The 25,119-nt window shown below is 40.6% G+C and overlaps 2 pseudogenes; one reads left to right on the top strand and one right to left on the bottom strand.

Annotated features, from left to right (window-relative positions):
- The first annotated feature begins 948 nt into the window (after positions 1–948).
- On the top strand, positions 949–6,043 carry LOC127661270 (WASH complex subunit 1-like; annotated as a pseudogene).
- A 6,938-nt stretch (positions 6,044–12,981) lies between these two features.
- LOC127661269 (ATP-dependent DNA helicase DDX11-like) lies at positions 12,982–24,915 on the bottom strand (annotated as a pseudogene).
- Positions 24,916–25,119: the final 204 nt, after the last annotated feature.

The following is a 25,119-nucleotide window of genomic DNA, read 5'->3' as shown; positions in this document are numbered from 1 at the left end:
CAGCTGTTGGCCGCACACGGCTACCACCGGATCTACCAACAGTGTAGGGAAAAGTTAAAAAAAAATCATTAAAAGTGACTACAGAACCATCAAGGAAAAGTGGAAGTGGTTCAAACAAATGGACGCTAATCTATACCGGTGAGCAATGGGAGGGAGAGCGCCCTGGACGCAACCACGATGGAGGATGGTACGTTTTGTTACGTTGACTCTAAACGCTGCTTGAAAGCTTCACTTTATTTAGTTGAGCAGCTACTGGAAAGCTTCTAAAACAACCAGGCCAATTAAACTGTTATACTTGTGTAAAATCACCATGTAACAACTGCTTTATGCAGCACAATGAGCTAGTAGCTAACAGCTAGCGGTCGTGTTATTGTTTATTGTTTTGTGTCATGTTTAAGATGATGTCATGGCAGTAGAGGCGGCGCAACTATGACGATCATCCTATAATCCCACCCACGTTTAGGCGACAATAAACTGCAGTGGAAATGCAAACTCAGAAAAGTAAAGTGAGTAGAGTCGAGGCGAGTCGAACCGTAACGTGCAGTGGAAAAGTGCCTTAAGTTTTATATGATTGTGGACTAAAAATGCCACCAAATGTGACAATTATGCACCAGTTATAAAAACGTTGGGGCAAAAAATATGGACAGGCCAAATATTTAAAATATATATTCTAGCACAACGGTTAAAGTGTTTTTATATCTTGTGTAATATGACATAGCCTAAGTATTGTTTACTGAAAATATGCCCACATAAATGTACAGAAAAATCCAGAAAAATCAAATGTCTAAAGGAGATCTGAGAATAAAGTAGCTATTTAATGAAAGTTATAAATGTTGGAAAATCTGAGGACACCGAGTTCAATGATCAGGTTAAAAGTTCATGGTGAAAGGTCAATTAAACACATTTGTACAGTTTGAAAAATGTGTTGTTTGTCTTTGTGAGTGTAGGATGACGAAGAAATGTTACCTGGATGGACAGGTGTATTCTGTACCTCTGATCCAGCCTGTCTTAAGGAGAGAAGAGGCTGTGCATCAGATCACGGATGCTTTACAGTACCTGGAGACTATATCAGCAGACATCTTTACCAGATAAACAAACATATACATGCTCATTCATATTACATAACTGTTGCACTGCATATCAAAGGCATTAAAGACCAGAGTCTAGGATCTTGAACCAATTAAAGATCAGTACTACATGAGTACATTAATGATCATTACTGCCTGGGTTGCCTATTCATTTTTGTGCTTTATATGGATCAAAAAATACAAATGTATATTTTAGTTAAACTCTCTCTCACACTGGCCCTGGGCCATCCTGTCTGGTGAGCCCTGCTATTATGGGAGATGGTATGCTTAGACAATGTGCAAAAACAATGGGAGAGAAATACAATAAAAGGTGTATTTTGAATAAGATGACATTGTGTGAGAGCGTGAGTGCTCAAATATGCTAATTCCAGCTGAACAGGCTGGAAAACCATCCACAGAGTTACCATGACAACATTGCAAGTCGGGGTCCAGGGAACATATTGGTGTGCCTGTGTGTGTGTGTGTGTGTGTGTGTGTGTGTGTGTGTGTGTGTGTGTGTGCGTGCGTGCGTGCGCATGTGCGTGGTGAGGCAGTGCTTTTTCTAGGTCAGCTCCATTAAGCTGCAGTCTCACTGTTCCTCCTCACTTTTAGTCACTCTCCTGTCATTTTTTTCCTTTTCTAATGGAGGTTATTTTAGACAGCATGTGCCATAGGCAATATAAGAACACAGTGACTCGGTAATGACAATATGACTGTACACATGCACGATTACACACTCATTTTCTTTGCTTTTTGTTTATGTTTTTAGGGTTTGACAAAGTTGCCGTACTAGTATTTTTCCATTTTTGTTGTTTAAAGCAGTGTAGAATGTACAAACTAAAGATGCAAGTATCCAGTTAACAAGATCAGTTATAAGTGGTGTTGTAAAAAGGCATTAGTCAGCCAGGATAAATGGTTTTATCATGGGGCCAGGACAGAATCTGTTACTGTGTAGCTTACTGCAATACACCATGTGCTTGGCTTATCATCCAGGCTGAGAAGTTTGTAGAATTCCTCATTCGTCTCATTTCTCATATCGCAGAATTTCATGGCTTATGTTGTTTTTTTAATGGCCTAGAGGGCCACACATTTTTTACACAATGTTAACTCAAAATTCACTCCAAAATAGCTTAAAACAGAATATTCATTATGCACTATGCAACAAACATGTCTACTAATTGGGCAGTCGGCCACTGTTAAGTAATCTCACAATGGCCAAATATTGTTCAGTTGCTCAGCCGGGCCCATATAATAGTCTATCGCTAGTTTTTAATTAGCACGAAAGTAGACCAGTGGAAACAACTGACTTCCACATGACATTTGGTGCAATTTTAATGTGTTCATCTGCATACTCCTACACCTTTTTGGACTTCATTCGGCTTTGACAGCGTGCCTCAGAGTGTGGAGAAAAACTGTGTGCAACTTCAGTCCGTCACAGACCTGATCAAACTGGCTCAGGCCAAAGTCCTGGAGATCAAAGGAAGCAAAAAAGCCACAAAGGTGATGCTGACCTAATCATGCACAAACACTCTTGACAGTAAGTCAGTCACCCAGTGGAAGTTTAAACATTGTAGAAAAGAAAATGATTCTGGGGCATGGTAACTTAGAAACTGTCTGGAGAAGTAAGTGAACATGTGCTGTAGCAGATGCATATCCTAGTGATTAATGGGTAGTTCAAACCCCACTAGGGCTGATTCCTGTTGGTTGTAGGTTCAAACCCCACTAGGGCTGATTCCTGTTGGTTGTAGGTTCAAACCCCACTAGGGCTGATCCATGAAGGCTGTAGGTTCAAACCCCACTAGGGCTGATTCCTGTTGGTTGTAGGTTCAAACCCCACTAGGGCTGATCCATTAATGCTGTAGGTTCAAACCCCACTAGGGCTGATCCATGAAGTTTGTAGGTTCAAACCCTACTAGGGCTGATCCATGAAGGTTGAAGGTTCAATCTCACTAGGGCTGATCCATTAATGCTGTAGGTTCAAACCCCACTAGGGCTGATCCATGAAGGCTGTAGGTTCAAACCCCAGTAGGCATCTAGGTTCACATGCTGCAGGTTCAATGCGCGTCCAGCGTTCAAACCCCACTAGGGCTGATCCATTAATGCTGTAGGTTCAATCCCCACTATGGCTGATCTATTAATGCTGTAGGTTCAATCCCCACTATGGCTGATCTATTAATGCTGTAGGTTCAAACCCCACTAGGGCTGATCCATGAAGCTTGTAGGTTCAAACCCTACTAGGGCTGATCCATTAATGCTGTAGGTTCAAACCCCACTAGGGCTGATCCATGAAGCTTGTAGGTTCAAACCCCACTAGGGCTGATCCATGAAGTTTATATGTTCAAACCCCACTAGGGCTGATCCATGAAGCTTGTAGGTTCAACCCCACTAGGTGTCACGAACCCCGTTACTCTGCCCCATCTCCGCTTCCTCGGGCACGCACACATACACTTCCCGCTCCCTCACTCCGCCCCCTTGAGCTCGTATGCTCTTTTTCCTCCCTCGAGCCCTCACGCTGGTTTTGCCATTACGAGCTCTCGCTCGTAAACCATCTCCTCCCTCTGGCGCACTCACTTCCAATCCCCCAGAACATTATGACCACCTACACTCACGCGCTTCTTATCTCCTGCACATTAGTTTCACCTACACTCGTCCCAATCCACTAGGGCTGATCCATGAAGGCTGTAGGTTCAAACCCCAGTAGGGCTGATTCCTGTTGGTTGTAGGTTCAATCCCACTTGTTTCAACAAATACTACTTGGATTAAGCAAAATCTTTCAAATGGAATCATTTACGAATCAACGTTTTTATTTGGACTCAACAAATTCCCTTACTGAAAGTCACAATATGCTAAATGACTAATTAGTAATTATTGCAGAGTTTATTGGTTTTAAGTATGTTGTAATATGTGTTTGTGTAGGTGTTCTCCAGTGCCAAATACCCAGCTCCAGAAAACTGCATTATTATTCTTCTATCATTATAGATCATATTTAGATTAGATTATATGTTGATCCCACCTCCCAAAATGCTGCCTCGCTTTAAAGTTCAGAGCAAACTCTGCCCACTGGATGACAAGGCCCTACAGGTGAACAGGTTCAGCCATTTGTTCATAACCTCCTCCTCCAGTATGTCCTCTTTCCTCTCTCTATCCGCTAATTTCCAAGTATTTTATAGCAGAGGTTTATGTATTTGCCAGTGTGTATGGACACTAAGAAGAGCTCCGGGGAAGAAACTGAAGAGGGTTTGGGAAGTCTGCCGAGAAACGTCAACTCGGTCAGCTCCTTATTGCTGTTCAAAACAACAGGGAACCTGTGAGTACACACACACCTACACATTTGCTCAGTGTTGCATAAGCAAAATAACCTTATTAGCACTCATCGTTGTGTGTGTATGTGTTGTCTCGAATGCAGTTATAAGAAATATGTGTTTCCTGACCCACTGGCAGAAGCTGTGACTAAAACGCACACCACATTAGAGATGGAAAAGGAAGACAAACCATTTGATGCACCACTGTCAATCACCAAGAGAGAGCAGCTTGAAAGGCAGGTGAGGTTTATATTGTCCTGCTAAATGTGGATTATACAATAGTCTCACTCCCTTTTCCCTGAATCTGAGCATAGCTGGGCCAAACCTATTTGTCAAAGAAGACAGAACAGATCAATTATATGGCTGAAAACCATATGCAAGCTTGTCAGACTTTGAGTTATTTCTTTCAAATATTCTTTCTCAGACTGCAGAGAATTATTTCTATGTCCCAGACCTGGGGCAAGTGCCAGAGATCGATGTGCCATCTTATCTGCCTGACCTTCCTGGCATCTCCGATGACCTCATGTACAGTGCTGATCTCGGCCCAGGGTTCGGTTCATCCATTCCTTCCAGTGCCAGCATTCCCGAACTTCCCTCGTTTAGCTCAGAGCATGATGAATCCAGTGGATCCGGTGAGAATATTTATTTGAGAAATGGATCTGTATTTTAAATTCATCATGAAATCAAAATAGACCCATCAGTGCATGTTATTCATAATTCTTTATCGGAAATTTGATAACTTGGGCACAACCTAAAATGGGTTAGGTTGTTGGTTTATATTAACCAATAGACAGGTAGCTATTCAGGTTGTAGAATCACCCATTTTTCACCATCCAATTTCCAAAGTCCCACCCTAAATTTTTTCTGTCTAAATATATATATGAAATACATCACATTATGAACATATGTGTATTTTACATTTGTTTATTTCTTGCTTTTGTTTTCAATACTCTCACTTTAGACTCAAAGCTCCTCCTCCTCCTCCTCCCCCACCAGAGCCCGGTCTTGGATCAGCCCCACCCCCTTGGAGCCTCCCCTGTCCCACCCCTTCCACCACCGCCTCCACCTATGGCACCAGACAGCACTGATGACACAAGTCGAGCTCCACCCACAGGTACAAGATTTATTTTTTCATATGTAACACCTTTGCAAATCTTTTAACCATTTTGTGTTCCCGGTCAAAAATAAATCTTTCATATTGCATATATTTATAATCAAAAGATATACTTTTTTTAGTAACAATGACCGGGAACGCAACAGGTGTTACAAACTGAAATGAAAACAAAATATTTAGAGAAAACGGTCCCCATTTTCTTGTGTTTTCAGATACCATATGTGAACAAAAATTCAAGGAATTTGATTCCAATTGGATCAAGTAAAAAGAAAAATCCTACAAAATTGTACGTGTCAAAATGACCGAAACACAACATAAGGGTTAATTTATTCAAAATGAACATTATTACTCTAAATATGCTAACTATGTTACTCTTTGCAGGTGCATGCTAGGTGTGGTAAAAGGCACCCTTCTGAAATGTTGTAACCCTCGGATGGTTGATCCAGCCTACTGGAGTCGATACGGAATGCCGGCGGCATCGGCGAAGCAAAACTTCAGATCGAAAAGAACGCAAGATCCAGAAGAAGAAATAGAAAGATCAAGTTTCACCTGGTGGATGATGGTGGAGTGGTGGTGGTGGCGTAGTGGCTAAAGCACAGGGCTGTTAATCAGAAGGTCACTGGTTCTAACCCCACGGCCACCACCATTGTGTCCTTGAGCAAGGCACTTAACTCCAGGTTGTTCCGGGGGGATTGTCCCTGTAATAATTGCACTGTAAGTCACTTTGGATAAAAGCGTCTGCCAAATGCATAAATGTAAATGGATGATAAAACAGGTGAAGAATTTGAGACAAATCTAGAGACCAGATTATCATGGAGACTTGGAGGTGGACTCTTTTGACTTTGAATAAATAACCATCATGCAACTACTCAGAATAACCTTGCAACCGCATAGCAACACCCTGGTAACCCCTCAGAACACTCTAGCATTGTGAAGGTGACTAAAGTATGGGCACTCACATTATCTTCCAAATATAAAAATATATGGTGTATATAATGTTGCAATATGAATATATCAAAACAAAAAAATGAATTCATTGTCATCTTGAGAAATGTTGTTTCAGTATTATTGATATAATGAAGAGTGTGTGGTATTTGGGAAGTTCAAAAGAGAACATTTCTTTCATTAAATCTGCCGTATTAAGCTTTTTCAAATCTGTTTGACATTTGCTCTGAAATTGTCTGGCCCTAGACTCACTAAGACTTGCAAATCTCAAGTTCTTCATTGATATATTTTCAGTTGATAAACTTTAATTTACCATCACTGAGAATTTACTAGATCAAGAGCAAATGCCACGTTTAAGATTTGAAAGAATTCAATTTAATAACAACTTTGTTTCTTGATATTACCTCAGTATATTCGACATTTACTGTAGAATATAACAAAGACATTAGATATGAGTGTTAAATTAGTGGCAGGGTATTTTTATCCCAGAATGCACTGTAATGTGAAGTATTTGCAGATAAAGATATTAAACTAAGCATCATCTTCTTTTCATCAGTTGGTGCGGTGGTCATATGTAATATATATACACTCACCTAAAGGATTATTAGGAACACCTGTTCAATTTCTCATTAATGCAATTATCTAATCAACCAATCACATGGCAGTTGCTTCAATGCATTTAGGGGTGTGGTCCTGGTCAAGACAATCTCCTGAACTCCAAACTGAATGTCAGAATGGGAAAGAAAGGTGATTTAAGCAATTTTGAGCGTGGCATGGTTGTTGGTGCCAGACGGGCCGGTCTGAGTATTTCACAGTCTGCTCAGTTACTGGGATTTTCACGCACAACCATTTCTAGGGTTTACAAAGAATGGTGTGAAAAGGAAAAACATCCAGTATGCGGCAGTCCTGTGGGCTGAAAATGCCTTGTTGATGCTAGAGGTCAGAGGAGAATGGGACGACTGATTCAAGCTGATAGAAGAGCAACTTTGCCTGAAATAACCACTCATTACAACCGAGGTATGCAGCAAAGCATTTGTGAAGCCACAACATGCACAACCTTGAGGCGGATGGGCTACAACAGCAGAAGACCCCACCGGGTACCACTCATCTCCACTACAAATAGGAAAAAGAGGCTACAATTTGCAAGAGCTCACCAAAATTGGACAGTTGAAGACTGGAAAAATGTTGCCTGGTCTGATGAGTCTCGATTTCTGTTGAGACATTCAGATGGTAGAGTCAGAATTTGGCGTAAACAGAATGAGAACATGGATCCATCATGCCTTGTTACCACTGTGCAGGCTGGTGGTGGTGGTGTAATGGTGTGGGGGATGTTTTCTTGGCACACTTTAGGCCCCTTAGTGCCAATTGGACATCGTTTAAATGCCACGGCCTACCTGAGCATTGTTTCTGACCATGTCCATCCCTTTATGGCCACCATGTACCCATCCTCTGATGGCTACTTCCAGCAGGATAATGCACCATGTCACAAAGCTCGAATCATTTCAAACTGGTTTCTTGAACATGACAATGAGTTCACTGTACTAAAATGGCCCCCACAGTCACCAGATCTCAACCCAATAGAGCATCTTTGGGATGTGGTGGAACGGGAGCTTCGTGACCTGGATGTGCATCCCACAAATCTCCATCAACTGCAAGATGCTATCCTATCAATATGGGCCAACATTTCTAAAGAATGCTTTCAGCACCTTGTTGAATCAATGCCACGTAGAATTAAGGCAGTTCTGAAGGCGAAAGGGGGTCAAACACAGTATTAGTATGGTGTTCCTAATAATCCTTTAGGTGAGTGTACATTTTATATGTAATTATTATTAAGTATTTGTAAATATATTTATTTAATTTACACACACACACACACACACACACACACACACGCACAAACACACACACACACACACACTATACAGTACATTCAGAAACTATTCAGACCCCATTTTGATATGTTGCAGCCTTACCTTAAAATGCTTTAAATATTTTTTTCACAATAATCTACACTCCATACCCCATTATGCCAAAGCAAAAAAAATATGAAATATCACATTGACAGTATTCAGACCCTTTGCTATGACACTTGAAATTTAGCTTAGGTGCATCCCATTACTCTGGATCATCTTTGAGATGTGTCTACAATTTGATATAAGTCCACCTGTGGCAAATTCAATTGATTGGACATGATTTGGAAAGGCTTATACCTGTCTATATAAGGTCTCACAGCTGAAAATGCATATCAGAGCAAAAACCAAGCCACGAGGTCAAAGGAACTGCCTGCAGAGCTTAGAGACAGGATTGTGTTGAGGCACAGATCTGGGGAAGGCTAAAAAATTTTTTGGCTACATTGAAGGTTTCCAAGAGCACAGTGGCATCCATAATTCTTAAATGGAAGTTTGGAACCACCAGGACTCTTCCTAGAGCTGGCCGCCCGGTCAAACTGAGCAATCAGGGAGAAGGGCCTTGGTAAGAGAGGTGACCTAGAACCCGATGGTCACTCTGGTTGAGCTCCAGAGATCATGTGTGGAGATGGGAGAAACTTGCAGAAGGACAATCATCACTGCAACTCTCCACCGATCTGGGCTTTATGGCAGAGTGGCCAGACGGAAGCCTCTCCTCAGTGCAAGACACACAAAAAAAAAAAGCACCTAAAGGACTCTCAGACTGTGAGAAACAAGATTCTCTGGTCTGATGAAATGAAGATTGAACTATTTGGCCTCAATTCCAAGCGTCATCTCTGGAGGAAACCAGGCAACACTCATCACCTGCACAATACCATCCCAACGGTGAAGCATGGTGGTGTCAGCATCATGCTGTGGGGGTGTTTTTCAGCAGCAGGGACTAGGGGACTGGTCAGGGTTGAATGAAAGCTGAATGCAGCAAAAAACAGAGATATCCTTAATGAAAACCTGGTCGAGAGTGCTCGGGACCTCAGACTGGGCCAAAAGTTCACCTCTAACAGGACAATGACCCTAAGCACACAGCCAAGATGATGCAAGAGTGGCTTAGGGAGAACTCTGTGAATGTCCTTGAGTGGCCCAGACTTGAACCCAATCAAACATCTCTAGATCTTGTGTAGGTCCCCCTCATGCCACCAAAACAATAGTACAGAGTGGTTATCTGATTTATCTTAGACTTTGTCAGTTCAAACCTGTCTGGCCCTTCTCTGTTGCCTTTTTATATTACATTCAGAGTAAATTCTAGAGACTGTTGTGTGTGAAAATCCCAGGAGATCAGCAGTTACAGACATACTCAAACCAGCCCGTCTGACACCAACAATCATGCCACGCTCCAAATCACTGAAATCACATTTTCCCCATTCTGATGGTTAATGTGAACATTAACTGTAGCTCCTGACCCTTATCTGCTGTATGCACTGCACTGCTGCCACACTATTGGCTGATTAGTTAATCACATGGATGATTGTTGGTGTCAGACGGGCTGGTTTGAGTATTTCTGTAACTGTAATGTATTTTTAGGACACTATAAAGTTTGGCCCGTTTAATTCGATTTTTATTGCCATGAACCCTAAATCAATTGTTAAAACAACATTATTCCACAAATACTTTTGATTGAGCTTAACTTGTATTGAACTCGGAATATGCTTTTGTATAAATGTATAACTTTGCTCTTGGTCGGGGCCTTAAGGGGTCTATTATGACTCCAGTCCTGACAAACAGAGGCCAACTCAGTCTTGAGTAGAGCAGCTTTAATGAAATCAAAGGTCTCAGAACTAAACAAGAAGCACAAATGCTGAACGTGAAGACAGAGTGGGTACAACTCCTAAACTGCCTAAATCATTTACAAGGCCTACGCTGTCAAACATGCATTAGGCAGAACACACATAGTATTTTTACACACACAGCTCAGCTCTATCGAGTCGATGTCTGCTCAGAGCTGCGGTCTCTGTCGCTTCTCCAGAAAAATACTGCAGAATCAAATAAACAATCAGACAGTGAACATACTGCTAACAAATCATGTCATCAACAACTTCCTCTCATTAGAGCAGACCTGCATACAGAGAGCACAGCTGGAGAGCACAGACTCATATTAACTCTTGTAAATGTGCTGTCTTGCTTATTAAAACAGTAGACTGCTGGATAGACGAACGCAAACGCTCAGTTATGATTGCATCCTCTACTCCAACTCAAACATTTATCCGCAGTTCACATTCTAAGGCTATGTTCGAAATGGCATACTACCTATCTTAAAGAAAGAAGTATGCTGTGCACAGTATACAGTATGAAGACCAGATATTGAAGTAGTTTTTCATTACTTTTTATAATTTTTGAATGTGTACTTGAATACTTGATACTCCTGGTTAAAACCTTTTTGAGCTGCCGTCTGCAAATTTTCACACTCAAATTTAAAAGCTCACCCTTTACACATATTGTGGACTAACTGCCAAATATTGATCAATGATTTTTTCAGTTTTATATTTATTATTATCAATTATTCTTAAATAATATTGCATATATTTACAATCTAATGATGAATAGATACAAAATATATATACGTTTTTATGAGCATATATATATAATATAAGCATGTACAGTTAAAGTCAGATGTTTATATACACGTAGGTAGAAGTCATTAAAACTAATTTTTTAACCAATCCACAGATTTCATATTAGCAAACTATAGTTTTGGCAAGTCATTTAGGACATCTACTTTGTGCACAACACAAGTCATTTTTCCAACAATTGTTTACAGGCAGATTGTTTCACTTTTAATTGACTATATCGCAATTCCAGTGGGACAGAAGTTTACATACACTAAATTAACTGTGACTTTAAGCAGCTTGGAAAATTCCAGAAGATTATGTCAAGCCTTTAGACAATTCGCTTCTGATAGGATGTGTGCTGAACTGGAGGTGTAACTGTGGATGTATTTTAAGGACTACTTTCAAACTCAGTGCCTCTTTGCTTGACATCATGGGAAAATCAAAAGAAATCAGCAAAGACCTCAGAAAAAACAAATTGTGGACCTCCACAAGTCTGGTTCATCCTTGCGAGCAATTTCCAAATGCCTGAAGGTACCACGTTCATCTGTACAAACAATAGCATGCAAGAATAAACACAACCATGCAGCCATCATACTGCTCAGGCAGGAGACACATTCAGTCTCCTATAGATGAATGTAGATTGGTGTGAAAAGTGCAAATCAATCCCAGATCAACAACAAAGTACCTTGTGAAGATGCTGGAGGAAACAGGTAGATAAGTATCTATATCCACAGTAAAACAAGTCCTATATCGAAGTTGAACATTAACTCCCTATATTGATATAACCTGAAAGGCTGTTCAGCAAGGAAGAAGCCACTGCTCCAAAACCGCCATAGACCACAGTTTGCAAGTGCACATGGGGGACAAAGATCATAATTTTTGGAGAAATGTCCTCTGGTCTGACTTTTTGGCCATAATGACCATCCTTATGTTTGGAGGAAAAAGGGTGAGGCTTGCAAGCTGAAGAACACCATCCCAACCGTGAAGCATGGGGGTGGCAGCATCATGTTGTGGAGGTGCTTTGCTGCAGGAGGCAAATAAGTGGCATCATGAGGAAGATGGATATATTGAAGCAACATCTCAAGACATCATCCTGGAAGTTAAAGCTAGTCACAAATGGGTCTTCCAATTGGACAATGACCACAAGCATACCTCCAAAGTTGTGGCAAAATGGATTAAGGACAACAAAGTCAAGGTACCATGACCTCTCTTGTGTTTTTGCTTAAACATTAAGTGTACATTTTTTACATATACATATTTTGCATAATTTGGCAAAATTACAGCTTGATTGGAAATGACACCCAATTAAAATATTCTGCTCAAGTGATATTTACTTTCAAATTTCTTTCTTTTCTTTAAACATCACTTGTGTCATATTTCATCTCAAGCATGCTCACTTTTGTCCACTTGGTTAACAATTACACCAAGTTAAAAAAATATTTATATATATATATTTAAATCTTTGTTTAGATGATCATAGTTTTAAAAACATGATCATTTGTATTTTTATAATGGATTTTCATAGTTAAATAATGAAAGTCTGTGTCTGGGACAAGGCTTAAAGCATTTGAAATGTACCAAAATTAAATTAAGGCCTGGTAAAAAGTTTCAAAGTCAGTTTTAATGAGACCAAAAGGAAAAAAAGTTGAAATGTGTTTTACTAAATATCAAACCCTGGGACAAGAAATTTCCTGAAAAAAAGAAACGGAGAGGTTCATTTTGTTAACAAATTTTTCCTCCAACTACGTACAGAGAAGAGCAGCAGTCCCGACTGGCCAATTCCAGCATTAATGTTGCTCTGCAGAGAAACAATGAATCATTCTACACTATAATGTCTTTACTGTACATTTCCTGCTTTACTATGCAAGACACTGCACAGTTATACACTGTATACATTTGTGTTACTATAAAAAGTATACTATCATAAAAAACATACACTCAAAATTCCATAACAATAGTAGAGTGCACGTCTGCACTCACACACCTGTATACACTTGGAGTAGTCACTGAGCACTTGCTCAACTTGACTGGCTTTTGTACATCTCAATGTCCCAGAATTCTCTTTTCATATTCGTAGGAAGGGAAGAAACAGACAACACCCCCAGGCACTACTTTACACAGTTTAGACAGAACACGGCCCGTCTCGTCCATCTAATGTAAGTAAACGAATAGAGTTAAAATGTCACGCTGAAGTCATTTATATTATTTTTTCCCAGTTTAACCCTTAATTGTGCCATTTTGTTTGAGTTACACTATACGAGAGAGATTGAGGAATACTAAAGAAATAGGGGGTGGAATGAGGTCCACATGCATTTAAGGGTTAATATGCAAATATATAAGTATGCCTTTCACAATTGTTAGGCATTGATTTTTGCTTGCTAATTTAAATCACATGAAAATGTTATTAATGTGCATTTTGTTGCCATAATTTCAAATGAGCAGTTTTTTTTGTTGTTGTTGTGCTTGCATCGGGCCTTCTGTGACATTTTGGTTTGCGTGTGTGTGTATGTCTTACCATCTGTGGCGTGTTCCTAGTTTGAGAAGTGAACTCCAACTGTTGTCCTGAGGGGCCAGCACAAAGGACTATGGGTAGGATTTTCTCAGGGGGTATGACTTGACCTGAAGTCACTATACCACAGTTACACACATCATAAAAACATTGCAAGGAGTAATACACACATTATACGCACACACAATATCACAAACTCATCACATGAGAATTCTAAAATATGGTCTTCCCCGTTTAAAACAAAAGCTGCTCTTTAAAATCTGTAACCTGCAACACGATAATACCAAAACAGTTATTACGCAGCATACTACAGAATGTCATTCTTTAATGAGTTTGTTTAAAGTTATGTAACCGAGGCAGCTGTGTCACTATATCTATTAGTCCATGTGAAACTGCATGGTTCCCCTGGCGATGATCACAGCCCTGCACTCCTGGACAATCTGTGCAAAGTGAAAATTCAGCAAGAGAAACTTCAGACTGCTCTGTGAACAGGCGACAGGAAAGAGAGGGATTCATGTGTGAGAGAGAAATTCAAATGGTACATGCATGAAGTAGAGTTTGAGAGAACACCTAATACATGTGTTCTCTCAAACTCTACTAGCCCTGCCTTTGCATCATGACTCGTCCATCTTTGTTGGCATTAGTAAGAAACGTAGAAACTTTCAACCAGCATCATTGGTGAAGCCATGACGGGTCTGTCCTCTACTGCCACCTGCTGTTCTGCAAGATCATTCTTACATATTACATTGTTACATTTTCTAAAGAACAATGTAAAGCCGGCATGTGCAAAATGTGTTGCCACAATACTTGCTTGATAGTGGATGGTTTCCAGGTTGTTGCTAAATGGTAAATGGTCTGCACTTATATAGCACCTTTTTAACCTTAGCGGTATTCAAAGCGCTTTACACTGCATCTCATTCACCCATTCACACACACACATTCATACACCAATGATGGCAGAGCTGCCATGCAAGGTGCTAGCCTGCCATTGGGAGCCAATTGGGGTTCAGTGTCTTGCCCAAGGACACTTCGGCATGCAAAATAATTGCTTAATAGCGCTACACAAAATGACAGAGATATTTATAAAGATAGTATAGAATCAATGAATGAAGTCACAATGACTTTAAATGTTATAATGTTTTTTACTTTACTGTAGTTTAGAAGCAGTCTTGTAGTACATGTTTATGGGGCTGTAAAACTGTACCTGTAGGTTTGTTCTGCAGTGTCTGGAGTCCTCCAATACAACGATTCTCTTTGTTTTAAGAACTGGAGTGTGCGTTTACACCGCTGCCTCGTATTTCTCCACAAATCCACACAGCTACACACAGGGCACAGAGCAACAGTGTGTGTGTTTTGGTGCACTTTTTAACTGTTGTGCACTGTTCGGTAATTTTTGTATTATAATAAATGTTGTTTCTTTAATACAAACAGCATACTTCATCTGAGTGGCTCGAAGCCTGTTTACTTTTCCAACATTTGCCATCTGAACACACCAAAAAAAAAAATAGGTCACGTGACAAAAAAAGTGACCGTTGTGTAGTTTGCGGCCAAATTTGACGATCATAGGAAATGAATGGGCGAGATTATAACACAGAGCTTTTTTTTTGGGGGAATTTGTCAAATAAAATCAATGATTCAGCCACAATGCAGAACACACACACACACACACACACACATGAATGGGTGAGACCATAAAACATTCAAAATGCAGAACACACACACACACACACACACACACACACACATGGGTGAGACCATAAAACATTCACAATGCAGAACACACACACACACACACACACACACACACACACACATGAATGGGTGAGACCATAAAACATTCACAATGCAGAACAAACACACACACACACACACACATGAATGGGTGAGACCATAAAACATTCACAATGCAGAACACACACACACACACACACATGAATGGGTGAGACCATAAAACATTCACAATGCAGAACACACACACACACACACACACATGAATGGGTGAGACCATAAAACATTCACAATGCAGAACACACACACACACACACACACACACATGAATGGGTGAGACCATAAAACATTCACAATGCAGAACACACACACACACACACACACACACACACACATGAATGGGTGAGACCATAAAACATTCACAATGCAGAACACACACACACACACACACACATGAATGGGTGAGACCATAAAACATTCACAATGCAGAACACACACACACACACACACACATGAATGGGTGAGACCATAAAACATTCACAATGCAGACACACACACACACACACACACACACACATGAATGGGTGAGACCATAAAACATTCACAATGCAGAACACACACACACACACACACACACACATGAATGGGTGAGACCATAAAACATTCACAATGCAGACACACACACACACACACACACACATGAATGGGTGAGACCATAAAACATTCACAATGCAGAACACACACACACACACACACACACACATGAATGGGTGAGACCATAAAACATTCACAATGCAGAACACACACACACACACACACACACACACATGAATGGGTGAGACCATAAAACATTCACAATGCAGAACACACACACACACACACACACATGAATGGGTGAGACCATAAAACATTCACAATGCAGAACACACACACACACACACACACACACACACATGAATGGGTGAGACCTATAAAACATTCACAATGCAGAACACACACACACACACACACACACACATGAATGGGTGAGACCATAAAACATTCACAATGCAGAACACACACACACACACACACACACACATGAATGGGTGAGACCATAAAACATTCACAATGCAGAACACACACACACACACACACACACACACACACATGAATGGGTGAGACCATAAAACATTCACAATGCAGAACACACACACACACACACACACACACACACACATGAATGGGTGAGACCATAAAACATTCACAATGCAGAACACACACACACACACACACACACACACACATGAATGGGTGAGACCATAAAACATTCACAATGCAGAACACACACACACACACACACACACACACACATGAATGGGTGAGACCATAAAACATTCACAATGCAGAACACACACACACACACACACACACACACACATGAATGGGTGAGACCATAAAACATTCACAATGCAGAACACACACACACACACACACACACACACACATGAATGGGTGAGACCATAAAACATTCACAATGCAGAACACACACACACACACACACACACACACACATGAATGGGTGAGACCATAAAACATTCACAATGCAGAACACACACACACACACACACACACACACACACACACACATGAATGGGTGAGACCATAAAACATTCACAATGCAGAACACACACACACACACACACACACACACACACACATGAATGGGTGAGACCATAAAACATTCACAATGCAGAACACACACACACACACACACACACACACATGAATGGGTGAGACCATAAAACATTCACAATGCAGAACACACACACACACACACACACACACATGAATGGGTGAGACCATAAAACATTCACAATGCAGAACACACACACACACACACACACACACACATGAATGGGTGAGACCATAAAACATTCACAATGCAGAACACACACACACACACACACACACACATGAATGGGTGAGACCATAAAACATTCACAATGCAGACACACACACACACACACACACACACACACACATGAATGGGTGAGACCATAAAACATTCACAATGCAGAACACACACACACACACACACACACACATGAATGGGTGAGACCATAAAACATTCACAATGCAGAACACACACACACACACACACACACACATGAATGGGTGAGACCATAAAACATTCACAATGCAGAACACACACACACACACACACACACACATGAATGGGTGAGACCATAAAACATTCACAATGCAGAACACACACACACACACACACACACACATGAATGGGTGAGACCATAAAACATTCACAATGCAGAACACACACACACACACACACACACATGAATGGGTGAGACCATAAAACATTCACAATGCAGAACACACACACACACACACACACACACACACATGAATGGGTGAGACCATAAAACATTCACAATGCAGAACACACACACACACACACACACACATGAATGGGTGAGACCATAAAACATTCACAATGCAGAACACACACACACACACACACACACACATGAATGGGTGAGACCATAAAACATTCACAATGCAGAACACACACACACACACACACACACACATGAATGGGTGAGACCATAAAACATTCACAATGCAGAACACACACACACACACACACACATGAATGGGTGAGACCATAAAACATTCACAATGCAGAACACACACACACACACACACACACACATGAATGGGTGAGACCATAAAACATTCACAATGCAGAACACACACACACACACACACACACATGAATGGGTGAGACCATAAAACATTCACAATGCAGAACACACACACACACACACATGAATGGGTGAGACCATAAAACATTCACAATGCAGAACACACACACACACACACACACACATGAATGGGTGAGACCATAAAACATTCACAATGCAGAACACACACACACACACACACACACACACACATGAATGGGTGCGACCATAAAACATTCACAATGCAGAACACACACACACACACACACATGAATGGGTGCGACCATAAAACATTCACAATGCAGAACACACACACACACACACACATGAATGGGTGCGACCATAAAACATTCACAATGCAAAACACACACACACATGCACACAAATTCACAGCCATCTGCTGGTTATTTTTGACCTGTGGTCATTTATATTTATTTTAAAACAAGAGTCATAAATGTGTCCGTCTGCTCACCTTCCTGCTGATCATGCTCTTCTCAAAGTATTTCTGAACCTTAAAAAGACATCTCGATTAAACTATATATAGAATGTCATATTGATATTGGATCTAAATGACTTGATTTGTATCAGTAAATGTAGAAATTCGTTTTTATTTCCACTGAATGCACTGAAGTACTTGTAGTACCTTAAAAAGGTTTATGTTATCAACTTGAGCCTTGAACAGGAAGTCACTGATAGTCAGCAGCTCACTTCCAGTTGTTTGAAGAATGAAAGTCTTTTTGACACATCATTAACGTGACCGATTATGGTTTCAAAATGGCCAATTTCTCCAAAAGGTGAGGAGTTTGGATCCCTGAAATAATGTTTTTTTCATGCATTTATTTATTTTGTGGAATTTGACAATCCGTGGCACAGTGGTTGGGAAACACTGCCTTACTCTTCTGTATACAAGCACAATATTTAGATTCTGAGATATTTTTAGAGCAGAGAAAATCTTGAAAATTGTACATTCACCATAGACACTTCCATGACTTTTACGATTTTATCCATTTCTGACTTTTCCAGGCCTGGAAAACACAATTCCATGATATTTCCAGGATTTCCATGACTGTGGGATCCCTGAAATAACAAAATCTGACTAACATACAGTAGTTAGGACAACAAAATAAATAGGCTCATCAACTCAAATTGACGTCAAATGAAGTGCATCTAATCTGCTGTTGAAGTTCATCTGTCTTTTTGTAAAAGCTAGTCAGATTAGACAGATGCCAACATGGGCAGTTGGATTTTAATCTACTACTTTAAATCCATGCTACTTTTCTGATGCTAGTGAAACTTTTAATATGGTACTTTTCGTACCACTGTCTCTTTAAGATGATTCGCTTATGTTTTCCTCTTTTGTAAGTCGCTTTGGATAAAAGTGTCTGCCAAAAGAATAAATGTAAATATTAAATATGGGTTCACATGCAACAAAGACAAACATAGTTTGTACTGACCACAATATGTTTTATGCAGTGAATTATTGGCTGCTGAGAGCATGAGACTTTCTAAATTTAAGAAATAATTAAAAACTCTCAGTACCATTGTATATTGTTGGGCCTATGTGGATCATGATTATATTGGTACATTGCAATGTTCGATTTTAATTAAATGTTTGTTTACATTTACACATTTAGCAGACGCTTTTATCCAAAGCAACTTACAGTGCAGATTTTACAGAGACAATCTCCCTGGAGCAACCTGGAGTTAAGTGCCTTGCTCAAGGGCCCAACAGTGGCATCTTGGTGGTGCTGGGGCTTGAACCCCCAACCTTCTGGTCAGTAACCCTGAGCCTCAACCACTGAGCCTCAACCACTGAGCCACCTATACTTTTGCATTGTATTGGGTTGACACTTGGGTCAATGCAAAATCTAGGAGTAAAGCTAAATCAGTTGAGAACCACTTATCTATGGTGTGTGTGTGTGTGTGTGTGTGTGTGTGTGTGTGTGTGTGTGTGTGTGTGTGTGTGTGTGTGTGTGTGTGTGTGTGTGTGTGTGTGTGTGTGTGTGTGTGTGTGTGAGTGTATTTATCACTTTGTGGGGACCAAATGTCCCCATAAGGATAGTAAAACCCGAAATTTTTGACCTTGTGGGGACATTTTGTCGGTCCCCATGAGGAAAACAGCTTATAAATCATACTAAATTATGTTTTTGAAAAGTTTGTACAGTATAAAAACCATTATGTCTATGGAAAGTCCCCATAAAACACAACGCATGTGTGTGTGTGTGTGTGTGTGTGTGTGTGTGTGTGTGTGTGTGTGTGCGCGCGCGTCTGAGATGCAGGTCTGGTCATGCAAGTGCTGTAATAAGGGCAGGTGTTTTTCTCGCCCGTGCTATAGGAGCTGTTCCACATCTCGCACCTTCACCAGCACCTCATCCCTCGTCAACATCAAATTCTCAAAACCCAAGTAGGCACACGTTGCCTTGGCCACACCGTGATGCCGCCTCGGCTCAGACTCTGGTGCCTTTTCTCGATTCTCTGTAATTGTGTTAAACACTTACATCATTTTGATGAAAATATTAATGTCTAACACTCCCGATTATGTAATCAGTTTGTCATTTGAAACAGCAAAAACACTATGTTTAAATTGGCAGTGTTTGTGTTTCTCACCACGTGTGTTTTTATGCATTTCCAAACAGAGATCATTCATCATTTGGACGTTTCAGAGCCGCACGACCTCTGAATTAATGCAAAGGTTCTGAAAAAGGCTAAATGAATGGGTATGACATCATCTGTTTTGCCTTTCATAGCATGACTATGACTAGTGCTCATAAAGAGGGTTAAGTGCTGCAGAGTACCTGTAAGTGAACATTATATTGACACTGCAATCACAAGAACCGATTAGCATGCATGTTTACCTGTCTGGACTCTAGATTAACCAAACACACCTTGGCCCCGTACGGACTCTTCTGTCCCTTGTGCACAAACTCGACCAGCTTAGAGTGAGTTCGACAACTGTAGTAAATCTAAAGACGTGGACATTACATATTAAACATGCACAAACACCTTGCAGTTCACTGAAACAGGGAGGAAAGAGTAAACATGCACCTTAGTGACATGATCCTCGTCGAGATCATCATCATCATCATCATCATCACACAGCCTGGGGAGGGAACAGTATGAGAAATGAAGGTTGGAAGACACACCCACCCACTGAATTATTCATTAATTCATTAACACAATCAATACCTGCTCTTGGGCGTGGCCTCCTCATCACTTTCGTATTTGGCTACAATAAGCCCCTCCTCTTCTAGATTGTGTGCTTCTGACCCCACCCCCTCTTTGTTGAGATGCAGCAACTTAAAACCATTAAAACTGTTTAAACGTTTTCTTTACAATGATAGCAAACACTTGACCCTCCTTGTATTTCCTTATTTTGTTTTTTTATTTCGGTTGATTTATAAGCCTGTAATTTTGGGTATGCCACTGAATCAGGAAATTTTTAAAAACACCCACAGAGCTTAAAGTGTTACAAAACAAGTTTACAGTGAGGCACTTGCAACAGAAGTGAACGAGGCCCTGGGTAGCTCAGCGAGTAAAGACGCTGACTACCACAACTGGAGTTGCGAGTTTGAATCCAGGGTGTGCTGATTGACTCCAGACAGGTCTCCTAAGCAACCAAATTAGCCCGGTTGCTAGGTAACCTCTTTATGGTCACTATAATGTGGTTCTCGCTCTAGGTGGGGTGTGTGGTGAGTTGTGCGTGGATGCCGCGGAGAGTAGCGTGAAGCCTCCACACACACACTAGGTCTCCACGGTAACGTGCTGAACAAACCACGTGATAAGATGCACAGATTGACAGTCTCAGACGTTATTATTATGTTGTTGTTTGCTGTTATTATTTGGGCTGTAAAGTTGTTCAAGTTGTTTTACGGTAATTTTAAGGTTTAAGGTTAGGTCTTCATGGCAACGTAGAACCACAGAAAACATTAGTAAATATATATATATATATATATATATATATATATATATATATATATATATATATATATATATATACATATACTTGTACTGTATATAATGTATATACAAAACTCTTCATCTGGTGAATATATAGGCTATAAAAAGCATAATTTGGTAATTACTAACATATATAGCATTGTAACAGAGCCAAAGTCCCCGGTGTATTTCAGGCTTGTTTACAGTTAAAAGTCCAGCATTATGCACCAAATCTGAATTTTTCTGGTTATTATTAAGTCTTTGGCTGCACACTAAACTGCTTTTGGGATTTTATTCATTTTGGACTCTTGATCTGTGTCTGTCAAAGTAAGAAAATACTAAGAAACATTTCATCATTCTTTAAATCGATAAGAATAAAAAACGATTGGCCGATTAAGCGGTTATCGGCCTTTTCCACCATCTTGGATATCGTATCGGCAAAATCCACTATCGTTCAACCTCTACATTTACATTTACATTTATGCATTTGGCAGACGCTTTTATCCAAAGCAACTTACAGAGCCCTTATTACAGGGACAATCCCCCTGGAGCAACCTGAAGTTAAGTGCCTTGCTCAAGGACACAATGGTGGTAGCTGTGGGGATCAAACCAACAACCTTCTGCTTAACAGTTTAGTGCTTTAGACCACTACACCACACCACTCCACAGCTTTACTTTTTGTATTTGTATTTACTTTTTGATATTGAAGTATTTTTAAAACCAGGTACTTTTTAATTTTACTTAAGTAGTATTTTAATGGAGGAATTTTACTTAAGTAAAAAATGGTACTTCTACTTAAGTATGGAAATTGAGTACTTTTTCCACCACTGAAAATCAGGTGTATTACTTGCTGTGAAGTTGTTAGTACATGGTTTACAGTGTCATCATGGCAACAAAATTGTGAAATTAGATACAACATCACACAGAAAAGGTGAGTAAGGGATTTTATCACACAAACATCATGTTTACACACATATCCTTTATGTCTTGTGGCTATACTTTTGAAACCGTGAGCATTTTAACGTTTACAGATTGGCCCCTATTCACTTTCAGTGTAAGTGCCTCACTGGAATGCATATTTATTTATTTATTTATTTATTTATTTAAAGCAACATTATGCCACAAAAGTTGTCAATTGAGCTTGCCTTGTCTTTTCCTTTAAAATATATATTGTTTGGAAAGTATAGCCACATGACTTAAACAGTATGCGCTTTAACATAAGATTAATGTGACAGAAAAGTTTACCAACTTTGTCTATGCAAAGGTTAAATATCCAAGTTATTTAAGCTTCTGTCATGAGAATGTAAAGACATTAAATCCGGTAATATTTGCTTGATAAGCAAAAATATCAGATCAGTTACTATTTATATACATATACCCGCTGGCAGGGGTGTAGATTCCGGGGGGATGGGGGGAGGTAACCCCCTAATAATCAAAACAAGCAAGTACAACAGCATGTCATAGATACTGTTGGCAGAGTTTGAACGTTCCTTAAAATAAGAGTGTTGATGAAGTGATTTGATCTGGAGAGAGATCGTGCCAGTGGGACTCTCAAATGTACCAACTTTTCCCTGATCCAGAGCAGTACACAGTGCCTCCATCAAGTTCTCCTGGATAGGATAGGACTGGAACGGGAAGAGAAACCGACCACTCTTACTGTCCATGATATATAACCAGAATCAGTCTTCTCCAGGAGTCTGATTCCTACACAGAGGCCAAACAGCACATCAGTTCAGCTGTATTTGGGCCAGTTAAACTACTGACAATGCCTGTATTTGCAGAAAATTCTGTTGAGATCATAAATTACCATCTAAATACCTAAAGAGATGTAACAATACCACAAGTTATTGCATTTAAAAGAAAAACACTTTATGCCAGTGTACACTTCCTCAAACAAACCCCACAGTCTTCTGCCTCAGCCAATGTAGCTAAACTTCTGACAGGTTAGGGACACTCATCAAATTACACTCCTTCGTGAAAACCGAAAAGATCTCCAGAATTATACTTTTGGATCTCCTCAGTTGATTTCAACAAACCTTTCCTTACTTTTTACTTCAGTTATCGTGTGCTTAATTGTCTGTGTTTAATTAGTATCTTTTATTGACTTTCTTGTGATTTTATTACATTGTCAGATGGATTTGCACCTGTGCACATATATCCAGATATCAATGTAACTACAGTAACCTCGGGTCATCACTTCATGTCAGGGGCATAATTCTGAGGGGGAATGGGAGGTAGTTGTTGAGCCGGGGGGGGGGCTGTTCGCTGTCCTTTTCTGCATATCACGGCGCCGTTTTGTGCTCCGTTCTGCATAATGCGGCGGCTAATTTTTGCTTATCGCGGCCCATTCGGCACGTTTCGCGGCCGACCCACCGGCCCGCTCGGTTCTCCTGCTGGCCAGTCCGCCCCTTATGGGCCCCAAAGTGCGTCTGACCACCGGGAAAATGCCAGATTGCCAGTCTAGCCCTGACATTGTTTTGAAAGGTGCTATTGTAACGGGAGCCAGCTTTTACGTTATAAACCTCACTCCCCTGGCGACATTAGCGATTGACGCTAGAGGCTGTAGCCTCCTCTTTAGCGTGCCCGCCTCCCATGCCGGAGACCCCGGTTCGAATCCCACTATGAGCGGTTCATGCAAGACCGGTTACAGTGGTACCATGACCCGGATGGGAGTGAGGTTTAGGGGGGGTAAGTGTAACGGGCACCAGATGGTACGTGATAGCTGTGCGGAATGTGAAAACCTCCTTTCTCTGGTCTCAAGTGGCACATCAGCGACTCACGCAAGAGGCTGTAGCATATAGCCTCCTCTATAGTGCGCTCACCTCCCATGTTGGAGACCCTGGTTCGAATCCCGCTTGGAGTGGGTCATGCAAGGTTACAGTGGTACTGTGACCTGGATGGGAGTGAAGTTTAGAGGGGGTAAGTGTAACGGGTGCCAGCTGGTACGTGATAGCTGTGTGGAATGTGAAAACCTCCCTTCTCTGGTCTCAAGTGGCACACTAGCGACTTACACAAGAGGCTGTAGCATTTAGCCTCCTCTATAGTGTGCTCACCTCCCATGCCGGAGGCCCCGGTTCGAATCCTGCTTGGAGAAGTTTGAGCAGGACCGGTTATACTATGTAAATAAAGTGTTTTTAGATACACATTATTATCAACATTTGAACTTCCCAGATACTATGGGTAACTAAAAAAATATATTATTAATAAATATGTTGTTAAACTGTACAGTGTGGTTGGACAACAAATACATGGGGCCTGTACAAC

Source organism: Xyrauchen texanus, chromosome 21 (assembly GCF_025860055.1).
Source record: "Xyrauchen texanus isolate HMW12.3.18 chromosome 21, RBS_HiC_50CHRs, whole genome shotgun sequence".
NCBI classification, from domain to species: domain Eukaryota; kingdom Metazoa; phylum Chordata; class Actinopteri; order Cypriniformes; family Catostomidae; genus Xyrauchen; species Xyrauchen texanus.
This window is presented reverse-complemented; position numbering and strand designations above follow the sequence as displayed.